General features: G+C 42.8%; 1 long non-coding RNA gene across 2 annotated transcripts in view; it reads right to left on the bottom strand.

Moving 5' to 3' along the window:
• Positions 1-12,694, bottom strand: part of LOC134485055 (uncharacterized) — a 35,081-nt gene extending 22,387 nt beyond the window's left edge. The window contains exons 1-2 of one of the 2 annotated variants that reach the window (XR_010062936.1): positions 12,513-12,694; positions 10,474-10,596 (exon numbers count right to left, since the gene is read on the bottom strand). This is a non-coding gene — a long non-coding RNA (uncharacterized LOC134485055). The remainder of the gene's footprint in view (positions 1-10,473; positions 10,597-12,512) is intronic. The other variant, XR_010062935.1, reaches the window with a different exon arrangement.
• Between the last annotated feature and the right edge of the window lie 1,065 nt (positions 12,695-13,759).

Here is a 13,759-nt window from a genome sequence, read left to right as displayed (position 1 = left end):
TCTCAAGGTCGGAGTCAATCAACATGGGATCCTTGTTCCAACTGGGCATGCAGACCCTCAGCTCACCTTCAGTTTCTCACACACACACACACACACACACACACACACACACACACACACACAGAGAGAGAGACACACACACACACACAGAGAGAGAGAGAGAGAGAGAGAGAGAGAGAGAGAGAGAGAGAGAGAGAGTTCTTATCATCTACTTTCTAATGCATATTGTGCGCTCTTGGAGTTGAGCACAGAGACTTGCACATGTAAACCAGTCCTGTACACCTAGGAACATTTTCTGATCAGTATTTTCTCTTCTTTATGCAGTTCTTAAATTATCTTTAAGAGAAAGTAGGGCATTGACCTACCATGAAATCTTGGACCTAAAGGTACATTTTAATACAAAGCTTACATATCACTTACAGATGACTCTAGTAGGAAGTACATTAAGTTCAGAATCATTCAATCAGAAACCTTTAATGTATATTCACCATTCTCACTGCCTTCACTTAACCTCATGTTTGGACCACTGTTCCTAGCTGGAGATTCCTGTTTATCTCCCAGAATAATAGGGAGGCTCCATGCTCTAGTGGTACAGCAGATTCAAGGTGGGACTGTTGGGTGACATTACAGTGAATATCAGGGACTGCCCCACAGAGGCAGGTAGTGGCCCTTTCTTTCTTCCTGGGGAAGCAGTATCTACATTGTCCTGAGCATAGAAGGATCCTCTCATTCTAGCAGATATTGTGGATGACACAAGGAATGTGAATAGATTATGAGATCACTTTTCCACATTTCTTTCTGAGGCAGAGACCCTTGAGACCCTTGGCTCAGGAGTAACAGTTCCAGATAGCAAGGTGAGGTCAGTGTGGGCCCTGTGTTCACCTATGAATAGTAATTTATGTTAATCACCGAATCTTTAAAACTTACAGCATGTGGGAGAAAAGTCTCCCAGGAGTCTCAGCTAAAACTAATCAGTGAGTTTTTAAGAACAAGAACAAGTAGGAAATTTAAATTCATGTGATTGCTACAAATAAAGCAAGATACTGTCACTAGATCACGTTTGTGTAAGGGCCCTGACGACATACACAACTTTAGATGTGAAGTGCTCAGCTAGCATGCTTCGTGGCATGAACCCAAGACAGAGCTTCTCTGTGTCTCATCACCTCTGAAGCATGGTCCACAAACAATGGCAACAAACCTTCTCTTCCTCAGAGTTCCAAGTTACCTTTACTGTTAGTGATAGTTTCCACAGTTAACTAACCTCTACTGGATAGACAGGTTTGACTAACCTTCTCTGAGCTTCTCCCAACCATGTACACATGGTACATTCCTCTGCACATGAGGCCTGTTCCTCTCACGCCTGCTGTTCTCCTTCCCAGATTAGAAACTGGATACCTTTCAAGCCTACATTCTTAAGTCATCTATCAACTTTGGGTACATGATAAGCACAACATGACATTGGGTGCCAAATAACACTTTCCTACCTGACAATGAATATGGTCCAGGGGTACCAAACATGGAAACTGGTCAGGTAAGGTCAGGTAACCCCCATGCTATCTCCATGTGGAGATGAAGATTGACACACCTTCCCAAGCAGATTTTCTCAGCAGTCTCAGCCAACACAGAGGTCCTTTGCTGAGCTTCCTTACTCCCAGTGTCTGATGAGAGTACATGAGAAGATGCCTGATTTCTGGAAAGCGCTGGGCCCCATGACCCACAGTAGCAGCAGCTTCTGATCACAGGTGATTTCAGGAACTGAAAATGCCTAATGTTCCTGTGTTGATTTGAATATGCTCAGCCCAGGGAGTGGGACTATTTGCAGATGAGCCCTCATTGGATAGGTGTAGCCTTGATTGAGGAAGTGTGTCACTGTAGATGTGACCCTTATGTTTCTTGTCCTAGCTGCATGAAAATCAGTTTTCTAGTAGCAGCCTTCAGATGATGATGTAGAACACCCAGCTCCTCCTGTACCATGTCTGCCTAGATGCAGCCATGCTCCCACCTTGATGATAATGAACCAAACTGCTGAACTTGTAAGCCAAACCCAAAGCAGTGCTCTTCTTATAAGATTTGCATTGGTCATGGTGTCTGTTAATAGCAGAAAAACACTAAGTAAGTCACTTTCTACCACAGATTATGAGGTTAATTGAGTGATGTCATCACCTGAGGAGACATGGCCTCTTATTAAGGTTCTAATCTCCTAAGTAATTGCAGGCTCTCTTCTGGCCTAGGCATTGGCTATAATATTAATCTTCCCAGTGTCTTTTTCTCTGTAAACTATACATTTTACATTTCTATTTGCCCCATTTGCTCCTTTTCATTGAAGACCTATAACCTCAGTATAACAGAGGCCATACTGGGCTCTCTTCAAATTTTCATCGAAGGCTGGAGTGGTGGGTTTCCAAAAGTTGGGTGAGTTTAGAAGCAGCATTATAGTGGCAAAATGGAGGGAGGAGGGAGAAGATGTAGGAGTGGGCATTTGTGGATTGGCACCTAGAACGTGGGACATCATTTGAGATGTTAAAATCAGCGGAAATGATAAGGTTTACATTGTCTGACCCAAAACTAAAGGATACTACATATGGAAAAAAAAAACCCACAGGTACTCACCAACAAGCAGATAAAATTTGGCCTTTGGCGGTCTACTCCAAAGAAACTATTCCAAGAACACTGTTTAGTTTTTTCAAACAAAGTTTAAAACTCTTATGTGTACTCTCAAATTTGCCCTAATTCACATGAATCGGTCAAAACTGTTGGCTTTGTAAATACTTCTATCTTGTCCCAATAGTCACATGCTGGTCATACCAACAACAAGATACTTGTCAATGTGGGAATCAATCAACATGGGATCCTTGTTCCAACTGGGCCATGCAGACCCTGAGCTCACCTTCAGTTTCACACACACATACACACACACACACACACACACACACACACACACACAAACACACATAACACACACACACACACCACATACAGAGAAAGAGAGAGACAGAGACAGACAGACACACAGACACATAAACACACACACATGCGCGCACACACACACACACACACACACACACACACACATGGACACACCCACCCATGAGAGGAGGAGAGGTAGAAAGAGAGAGAGTGAGAGAGAGAGAGAGAGAGAGAGAGAGAGAGAGAGAGAGAGAGAGAGAAGGGCGTGCTTATCATCTACTTTCTAAGGCATTTGTGTGCTATTCGCGTTGAGCACCGAGACTTGCACATGTAAACCAGTATTGTACACCAAGGAACATTTTCTGTTCTGTATTTTCTCTTTTCTATCCAGTTTTTAGGATATCTTTAAAAGCAAGTAGGGCATTGTCCTACCATGAAATCTTGGACCTAAAGGTACATTTTAATACAATCTTACATGTCACTTACAGATGACTCTAGTAGGAAGTACATTAAGTTCAGAATCATTCAATCAGCAACCCTTAGTGTGTATACATCATTCTCACTGCCTTCACTTAACCTCATGTTTGGACCACTGTTCCTAGCTGGAGATTCCTGTTTATCTCCCAGAATAAAAGGGAGTCTCTGTGCTCAAGTGGAACAGCAGATTCAAGGTGGGACTGTTGGGTGACATTACAATGAACATCACGGACTGTCCCTCGGAGGGAGGACATGGCCCTTTCTTTCCTCCTGGGGAAGCAGTATCTACATTGTCCTGAGCAGGGAAGGATCCTCTCATTCTAGCAGATATTGTGGATGACACAAGGAATGTGAATAGATTATGAGATCACTTTTCCACATTTCTTTCTGAGGCAGAGATCCTTGAGACCCTTGGCTCAGGAGTAACAGTTCCAGATAGCAAGGTGAGGTCAGTGTGGGCCCTGTATTCACCTATGAATAGTAATTTATGTTAATCTCCAAATCTTTAAAACTTACAGCATGTGAGAGAAAAGTCTCCCAGGAGTCTCAGCTAAAACTAATCAGTGAGTTTTTAAGAAGAAGAACAAGTAGGAAATTTAAATTCATGTGATTGCCACAAATAAAGCAAGACACTGTCACTAGATCACCTTTGTGTAAGGGCCCTGAGAACATACACAACTTAAGATGTGAAGTGCTCAGGTAGCATGCTTAGTGGCATGAACCCAAGACACAGATTCTCTGTGTCTCATCACCTCTGGGCTCTCTTCAAATTTTCATCGAAGAAATTTGTTTATTACTTTTTAATTTAGCCTCAGGTAGGTTTGTACGATGTGGGCGGAAGGAAGCCACATTTTTGTAAAAGCATCATACAAATTATCCCAGACCATTTACAAATATTATTGCCTTCTTAATCCCCTTGTCCTCGGCTTCCACATTCTGAATACGTCTTGGCACTCCTGACTCCCAAGCTCCTGCCAGTATACCCCATTAAACTCTTCTTAGAGCCTTGGGACACTTCTAGTTCAAAGTTCTGAATTCTTGCATATTTTTCAAAACAAGTAACAAGCACAAACTTGCATGGTCAGGTATCACACAGCAAGAATCCGCTCTATTACATCCCCTTCTGCATTAGTTACCTTTGTATTTCTGTGACAGAAATGCCATGAGCACAGCAAACTATAAAACATGTAGGCGATTAGTGATCCTATTTCACAGACCACCTGTTACCACAGGTTAAGTTCCATGACTACAGGGCACAGTGGAAGGAGCAGGAAGCAGAGGACTCACATCTGGAATCACAAGTACAAAGCAGAGAGTGCACAGGGAGTGGTGCAGAGCACTAAAACCTCAAAGCCCAGCCCCACTGGCATTCTTTCTCTGGCAAGGGCACACCTCCTGAGTCTTCCCAAACAGAGTCACCAACTGGGAAAGGAGTACTCAAATTCCCGAGACAGTGGAGGATAGCTCATGCAAAATGTCATGATGATTCAGGAATTCGAATCAGTAACAGACAGAACCTTCACTCTGGGTCAATGTGTGTTGCTGGAAAGCCAGCAAGCTGCTCTCCCTCCTCTTGAACATAAGATGTGGATTAAGTAAAAATGTAAACAAGCATCTCCATGGAAAATCAACAGCCCTGTTAATCTGGTAATACTTATAGGATAATTCCAGAGGTTCTGGATACTGAAATCAGAGAAGAAGCCAACACAAACTCAAACCGTTTAGTCTATAGGAATAAAAATACCACAGAAGCCAAAATGGGTAACGATATGGAGCAAACATTCACTCACTCAGCAGATAAAATTACACCTAGCCCTTACTCACAGACCTACTTCATAAACAGTGTACATTCTGCTGGTACCTACTCAACACAATCCTAAATGCTGCAATCAAACCAAATGGTTTCTTACTTTGTGGAGTATGACTTAAAAACACTGAAGTACTCTGAAGGAGGTTAATGGAAACTTCTCAGGGCCTGGGGAAGATGGCTAAGGGAGTACAGATTAGCAAAGCAACACAACCCAATTTCCCCACCAGCAAGCAGAAACCGGCCTGATGTCAGTTGCCAATTCCTGAGGGTTTAAGAGAAGCCTACAGACTGGAAGGACTGAGGTAGGTGAGATTAAAGTACAGTTACACTGAATGCTCACTTGAGGAATGGGAAGGGTAGCAACTGGAAAGTGCTCTGTGTGTGTGTGTGTGTGTGTGTGTGTGTGTGTGTGTGTGTGTTCCATGCATGTGTTTCTGTGTGAGTGTGGTTGGGTTGTTGCTGTTGTGTGCTTAATTTGAGACAGAGTGTTACCACAAACTGAAGTTGCCCTAAAACTCACCCTGTACACAAGGGTGGTTTGGACAGTAAAGAGACCTTCTCTCTCCTGAAAGGGGGATTAATGATGTGTAGCACAAGCTATGTGTGAATGTAAATTTCAAAATCTGAAGATTTTATAAATCTCCTTTGGCTTGCTTTAACAATGCTGGTGATTATAGCAATACATGGTACACTGAGGACAGAACAGAATATATAGTGTGAGGTTTTGAGATGGTTCAGAGGTGAAAGGAATAGCTGATGATCTGAGTTTAGTTCCAGAGGCACTGTTAATAATCAAACACAAATGTAGCCGACTTTTATCCTGTGTAAAAATCCGTCAGGGCATCCAGTCAGAGATTTAAGTATTTTTGGTGTTGTGATGCTACACAATCATAAGACTGATTCCTGTGGAACAGGCTTGTGAAGCAGACAGTAATCAACAGGACACGAGAAAACCTACAGAGCAGGAACTAGAGAGAAAGCTCAGGATTTCAGAGCACTGGCTGCCTTTGCAGAGGACCTTCACTTGTTTTTCAACACTTCCAAGTCAGCTCACAGTCATGTGCAACTCACGATCTAGAATATCTTACCCTCTTCGGGTTTTGTGGGCACTACATAACACACACAGTGCACATATACTCATGTACACCCTTGTTGGATGACCATAATCTAACCACAGCAGGGACAGAGCTCGCCACCCTCAAGCTTGCAAATTTGAAGGAGGAAGCCTTCTTGTTAAAAGCACTGGAGAACAGCAGGCACAAGGACACCTGACTCACACATTCCACCCGAGATCTTGAGATGGAAGCCACACATAACTCTGGCCTTCTCACTGAAGAGAGGTCATCTTTGGATAAGGAGCTTTCATCTGATCCTGTTTTCCTCTTGGATCCCATTACAGAAAAGCATTTGTGTTTGTCCAAGTCTGCACAGGTTCCCAGCACCCTTCCTAGTCATGTCTGACAAATCCATATGGAAACCACTGTGTAACTGGAGTCCTAGTCTATAGCATCTCTCTCCTTCATGCTACCCTCCTTTTATACTGCAGATTTCATAGGAAATCATATTCTTTGTGTACTTACAAATCCCATGTTGTTTACATGTGTCTAATGTTTCTTCCTCAGCATGCTTGCCTGGAGACAGGGCTGGATGCAGGTATTCTGTAGACAAGGCAAGATGCAGCTGCTCTGGGAGCCATACGACACCAGCATCACAGCTGTACTTCAGTGTATGCATGGCATGCATTCACAAAGAAGACTGTAGCCCCATGGGCAGGTACATCCACAGGGTACTAAGGAGAGGGACGTGATTGATACTGTTGATGCTGCATTTCCTCTTTGTTCTGACTGTTTTAACTGGAATTGCCCCCACACGAAAAATTCCTAAGATATCTGACAGCCACACACAGATGCACATGCAGGTAAAACACAGTGAAAGTGTCTATGATTTGACTAGGGCACTAGGGACTACTTACATCACTTTTCCAGTGATGGCACTGCAGAGATCAGACAGTAGTTAAATTTGAAAGCTCATCACATTCAACTTCTTCCTGTGCTCCTAACACACCTGATCCCCACACACTAAGAACTGGCAGACCCTTTAAGCTGCTGCTGTACATTCACACCCTGCCTCCCTGGACTCTGGACTCTTCCTCCTGATGCTCTGCTCCCAACTGCCTTGCACCTAGCATTTTACTCCTTTATTTTTATTTCTTGTTCCCACTTCCTGCATGTGTTCTGAGTGGGTCAGCTATGGGTAGGATCACGAAATATGTGGCTGTACACACACACACACACACACACACACACACATACACACACACACACACACACACAGAGAGGTACCAATTTAAGACAAGGCAGACTGTTTATCTTCAGGGGATACAATGCCTTCAAGTATTTGGACACTGAAAAAAGAGCAGTACACTTCAAAACAAAAATCGAAGGAAAATAAACAACTTGAGTGGCAGTGGAGGTTGTGTCAGAAGAGCCTGTGAGAAGGTGAAGGGTACACTGAACACCCAGCCAAACAGGAAACATCTGCATCTGAACTGTGCAGCCTCCACCCTGCAGTGTGGCATGCTGTGGGGGTGTCTGAGAAACCATATCTCATCACCTGAGTTTGCACGTATTTAGACCAAGTCTTTGGGTGTTGCAGGTGACTACTATATCTATAGATTAATTAAAATTAATATGGATGAATTTATCATGCATAAACAGTACAACAAAGTTGTCCAGACCCAACTGTTGGATGTATCATTAATGGATTATTCCTTAAATACTTCTGATCACGAGGATGAAAAATTTAAGATTAATCTCTGTTCCACTAGTGGATGACTCACTAAATGTGCACCACACTGGAGGGGACCAACCATCAAAGGAAAGCTACCGTTCTTTTAATCTTTTGCAACTGTAGTAGCCTATGCAAAGCAAACACTCACATGTGTCTCATCAGTCAATCAGTCTTCAGGACAGAGATTACCTATGCCAATCTCAGGGTCAGAACAGCATTTTCAGTTTACAATTCAACTAACTTTTTTTCTTTAACCTGCACCCAGGATCCAAGAAAATGCATCAAAACAGCATTTACCTGCCCACACTGAAACACCATTAATGAACAGAGAACAAGAAATGGTAGAAACAGCATCAGCAAGGAGACAGTCAACAGTCAGGTTGCGAAGACTCCTTCACATACTGCAGAGACAAGACAAGTCAGCCTCAGCAAGGCATGGCCGGCTACCAACATGCACCCCATCGCTCTGAGCCCATCAGCTCCAGACCTGAGGACTACCAGGGAAGCAAGCTTTACACTCGAGACTCTTTTATCTTTTGGTCAGTAAGGTGCCTTGGAAAGTAGCTGGGAAGCAGAGTTTACAGAGAAAGTCACAGAAACAGTTCAGCCTTAAAAATCAAAATCTGATCCCTTCAAAGCCGTGTGTGTGTGTGTGTGTGTGTGTGTGTGTGTGTGTGTGTGTGTGTGTGTGTGTTTGTAGGGGCTCATAAGACATAGGTGGTTTGGAAAATCAAGGAGAGGAAGGATTTATTGAGAAGCTGAGATGGTGGGGAATGAAGGGTGGATGTTGGAAGGAAGCTAGAGCATGGTGGGATTTTAATAGCCAAAGAAGTGAAATTCGTATTTAATTCCCTGAAGACAACTGGTCCAGGTGCAGTGTTCCTGGTGGTGGCTCAGTGCTCCAGCTGTGGATTCAGGGAACTTAGAACATCATACTGAAAATAATCTCTCAGACTACAGAGTCAAATTCCTGCAGGTGCTCCAGTCTCATCAGAGAAGAAATTAAGTCCCTACTCCTATGGATCCTCTCATTTTTGTCATTCTCTCCTGCAGGAGATTCAGTCCTTCCTCTGAGGGGCTACTCATTCCTGCAGGTGATTTAGACACTCTTGAAGGGAATTCTGTCTCCAGATTGGGATGCGGACCCTCCTGCAGAGAATTAACTCTCTAAATCTTCTCACAGAGTATGTGTGACTACTTGGAGACAGCATTATCTGCACTTCTAAACTCTGATTGGTAAAGATAACCCACAGTATGAGTTTGAAAACCTCTGAGTTATATACTGAGTAATGAAATCCTATGAGTTCTATACTGTTGATTTCTAAATGTATTCAGTTGATTATGAATTATTCTACAATATTTTGATGAAATATACTTACTTACTAGATTTCAAACAAAAATAGAAGCTATAGTTAAAAGGTTAGTGTGTGTTTGGCCAAATTATTTACAAATTATTTTTGATTTTTATAAAAGTTGGTGTATGACATAGAAATTTTCCCTATTTTGTTTTGTTTACTGCTAGGATATAGAAATGCTTTATTTCTGCTGACAGAGCTTATATTCATTGGTCTTCTATAACTCACTGTTCAGTGCTAAACTTTAGCAGATTCCTTAGGGTCTCTGCCATTTATAACAGGATTCCATCTACAAGTCGAATACCTTGTTTTTCCTTTCTGATGAGATGCCTTTTTTTCAGTTTTCCCCCGTAAATGACAGAGCTATACTGTGAGAACAATGATGGACAGCAGTGCCAGAAAGACCTGGGACACATTTACAAAGTCTGGTCCAATTAGAATGGGGCATGGTGAGATAGTTCTGTCAGGTTTGCTCTGACCCTATGAGTCTCTCTTCACTACCTTCACTTGGACAAGTTGTAACCCAATTAATATGGTGAAGGATGAAGTCCTTGACACTTAGTATGTGACAATGCCTTCCACGTGATCCATTCAAGGAAACCTGAAAGGTGGGCTCTCTTGTAATGACATTGGTGTCCTTATGAAAGGGACCCTAAAGTCACAGACACTTGAAGGGTGCAGAGAGAGACCACAGGGCACCAAGAGGAACCAGCTACCTACAAACGGAGGAGAACTGGAGCCAACTCTTGGACCCCAGTCCTCCAAACGGAAGCCAACAGAAACCTCTGCTCAGTTCTGCCTGCAGCCCACAAACACTAGAGTGTGCATTCTTGGTGTGCTCCAGAGCCTGAAAGTCGCTGCTCTAACCCCAGTTCTGTCATGGTGTGGATGGAAGTCTTGTCTATCTTGGGGTGGATGGAAGTCTATCTCTCAAGGTGAGGTAAAGTGGTCCTGAGTTAGGTGCCAAGGTCCAGTCCCAGGGGGAAGCTTCCCGATAGCTAAGCTTGAGCTTGAAGCAGGCAGAGCTGTGCTCTCCTTAAGGAATGTAGCACTAGTTGCCAGAATAGAGGTTTCTTCTTTCAATGTACACTTAGGCAAATTTCAAAGATCCAAAATGCTGGCTGTGGTTCTCACCAGTTTGCTTGGAGTATGCCCACAGAGTTCCTTGTCTGCTCCTGGGAATCCAAGCCTTGTCCTCGCAGGGGCTGGTCATGCACTCATCTGACTTCTTTGGTCAGGAAGCACACCTGCTAAAAACTGAATTTTAAGAGGCAGATAAGATCAGAGAAAGGACTAAAAGAGCTCAAGGGGCTAGAGTCCCCATGTGAACAATAATGGCAAGCAACGAGAGCTTCCAGGGAATAAGCCACTTCCCAAAGACTATACATGGCCTGACCCTGGGCTCCAACCTCATAGGTAGCAATGAATAGCCTAGTAAGAGCACCAGTGGAAAGGGAAGCCCTTGGTCCTGCCAAGACTGAACCCCCCAATGAATGTGATTGTTGGGGGGAGGGTGGTAATGGTGGAGGATGGGGAGGGGAACACCCATAGAGAAGGGGAGTGGGAGGGGTTAGGGGGATGTTGGCTCAGAAACCAGTAAAGGGAATAACAATCGAAATGTAAATAAGAAATACTTAAGTTAATAAAAAAAAGACATAGAGACAGGAGGAACTGAATCCTGAACATTTGTGTAGGAAGTTTGGCTTGGATGGATCAAGTATCAGAAGGACCATGAATTCCCTATGGCCAAATTAGCTAGGGCTAAGTTTATACCAAGAGAGCTCCTTGAAATACCTGATCTGCAGTTTGTGCTCCCTTCTACAAGCAATGACTCAGTTGAATATAAGTGACTAAATCCAGGTTACTTAGTTGGCTGCTAAGTGTAAATCTACTTTTACCTGTATTTAAACATACGGTTCACATCCCCATTAAATGGAAAAGCCCCAGTGGTATTTGTTATAAAGGTGCTCACATAATAAGTTTTTGCCAAGAAATTTTCAGTAACTCATGTAAAAATCTATATGGAGAATGCAGTATAGTACAGTCAAATCACAGGCTTTATAATCCTATATTTAAAGTTTGATATGATTACAAATATTAAAGCAGGACTATTTTAAATAGTCTAATATATTTAATTTAGAATTAATCTGTTTTTCAATGAGCCAATCAGCCGTAATGTAGGTTAGCTTGTTTCCTAAGTCATGTGTTTTAAGAGGCGTATCAGTCTACCAGCTAAATTTGAAACACCTTTTACAGGATTGTATTATTTAGGTACCAGGAATATTAAAGAAGATGAAAAGAATAGGAAAGTGAAAATGATTTAGTAAGCATTAAGTTTTATGGATGCATAACAGCTTAAATCTTGATGAGATATGTGTAAGATAACTAGTAGGGGGAGCATAAGTAAAGGAATGATCCTATCACTGCCTCTAAAACATAAAATGCATTCCTACAGTTATCTGAACTCCATTGACTACGGAAGTCAACGTAAAACACACACACACACACACACACACACACACACACACACACACACACAAGAGGCAGATAAGATCATCTTTCTCATTATGTTCACAGCATAGACTTCTTTATTTGTTTGTCTGTTTTTGTTTTTTAATTTTTTATTAGATACATTTCTTTACTTACACTTCAAATGTCATTCCCCTTCCCGGTTTCCTGTTCATAAATCTTAGGTGGGGCTGCTGTAAGGTTCAGATTCTTTGCTTGGGAGCCATTACCACACATGATGTTTATACTTTTGTTCACTTTTATCAATCTATTTTTCTGCGGTGTGCTCTAAGAGGGCAATGAGTAGGGTTACATAGTTATTGGTATTAACAGCTGTACAAACAAATCCTACTCAGAATGGAGTCTGCTGATGTTCAGAATAAGGAGGTGCCAAGTCAGGGGACCTTGATGTGCTGATGCAGCAAATGAGAGTCCACAGAGGTCCCAAGCAGGAGATGGAGGAAGGAGCCATAAGGACAGTTGGGAGAAAACGGGTCAACTTCCCTAAGATTCGGAAAAGAAGCAGTTGGTCTCCATCCCGAAGGAACTCAAGCTAAGACTCACAAAATAGTGCTACTAAGCCAACCCAAATTCTCTTATTTTTCTCACATCCCTGAGAGAAGAAAGGAGTGGTTTCAAACTCCATGGGCTCCCCTCATACTCACTGGAATTCGATGCTGAAACTGCCATAACCTCCATTCGCAAAAATCTCCTCAGGAACTAATGAAGGGCGTGGCTAAGTCTGAGAGAGGAGGGGCAGGTATCATTCTTTGGCCACTCATGCGCGCGCATGAGATCTATGCCCATACACTGAAGTTTTCCAGGCTACCTTTCAGGATCCTTCGCATTTACAGTGTTTGTAAAATACAAATCAATTTACTGTGGCATTGAATACCCATCTCACCTAGAGGCATCACTTTCCCAGCCCACTGGCGATCCTGCCCCCTGAGACTTGTAATGGAGGAGGCCCGTCCCCTTCCTCTCTACCATCTCAGGAGAGTCTACCACACAGACAATGTCTTATAGGGTCCTTCAATCAGGCCCCGCAGGTTCTGTGTTCATTTCTCACACTTTAACATTTATCCACACTTGTGGTCTGCTGATGTCTCCTGATCTGCCATCCTGTTCTGTATGTGACTGTCTGTGATCACAGGGTGAGTAGGGGCAGTACTATCTACATACTGTTTAAAACGTTTAGGCAATCTCAAGACTGGCACTTACCTCCCAGCGCTGTGAGTGAACAGGTTGAAAAAAATTCTTATACAAACACAATCACCTGACACTTTAGGAGATGAAAATTTCTTCTGCCAAGTCAATCAACCAACCTATTCTGCTTAATTGTATCATAAATTCATGAGTATAACTGTTTCTGAAATCACTTTATTACCTGGGAATGGGCAGAGGAAGACTCATGTAGGATTTGGCAGAAAATGAAGTGGTACAGAGACCAGGGGCCACAGCAGGCCAGAGCCACAAATCCCACACAGGACAGGGAGCACAAGAAGACATGGTCCTGGGTCAGCACCAAATCTAGTTTCTAAGGGATGTCTCTACTGAATTAAAAAAAAGCAAATTAAAATATAGAAATACAAACAGTAATTCCAACATATAAGATCTGTTCTTCCAAAAAAGTTCCCCACAAGCTTTTTAAACCCTCAAACATGCTTCCCCTTTCTTAAAGTTCCTTTGCATTATTTATAGGACACTGCTGAGTGTCATAGGCTACAGGTAACAGTACTCAAAGTCACTCCCTGTTCATCTGAACTTTACATCCTTTGACCAGCAACTTCCCAACTCCATCCTTACATTTCACCCAAACCCTGAGATTTGGACACTGTCCTGCTCCCCGTGCTTAAGCACAGTAGTCATGAGGGTGAGGGGACACAACATCCCACTGACCCTTCAGCCTGCT

This window comes from Rattus norvegicus, chromosome 1 (assembly GCF_036323735.1).
Source record: "Rattus norvegicus strain BN/NHsdMcwi chromosome 1, GRCr8, whole genome shotgun sequence".
Taxonomy (NCBI): Eukaryota; Metazoa; Chordata; class Mammalia; order Rodentia; family Muridae; genus Rattus; species Rattus norvegicus.
Note: the sequence above shows the minus strand (reverse complement) of the source record. Positions and strands in the feature narration are given on the sequence as shown.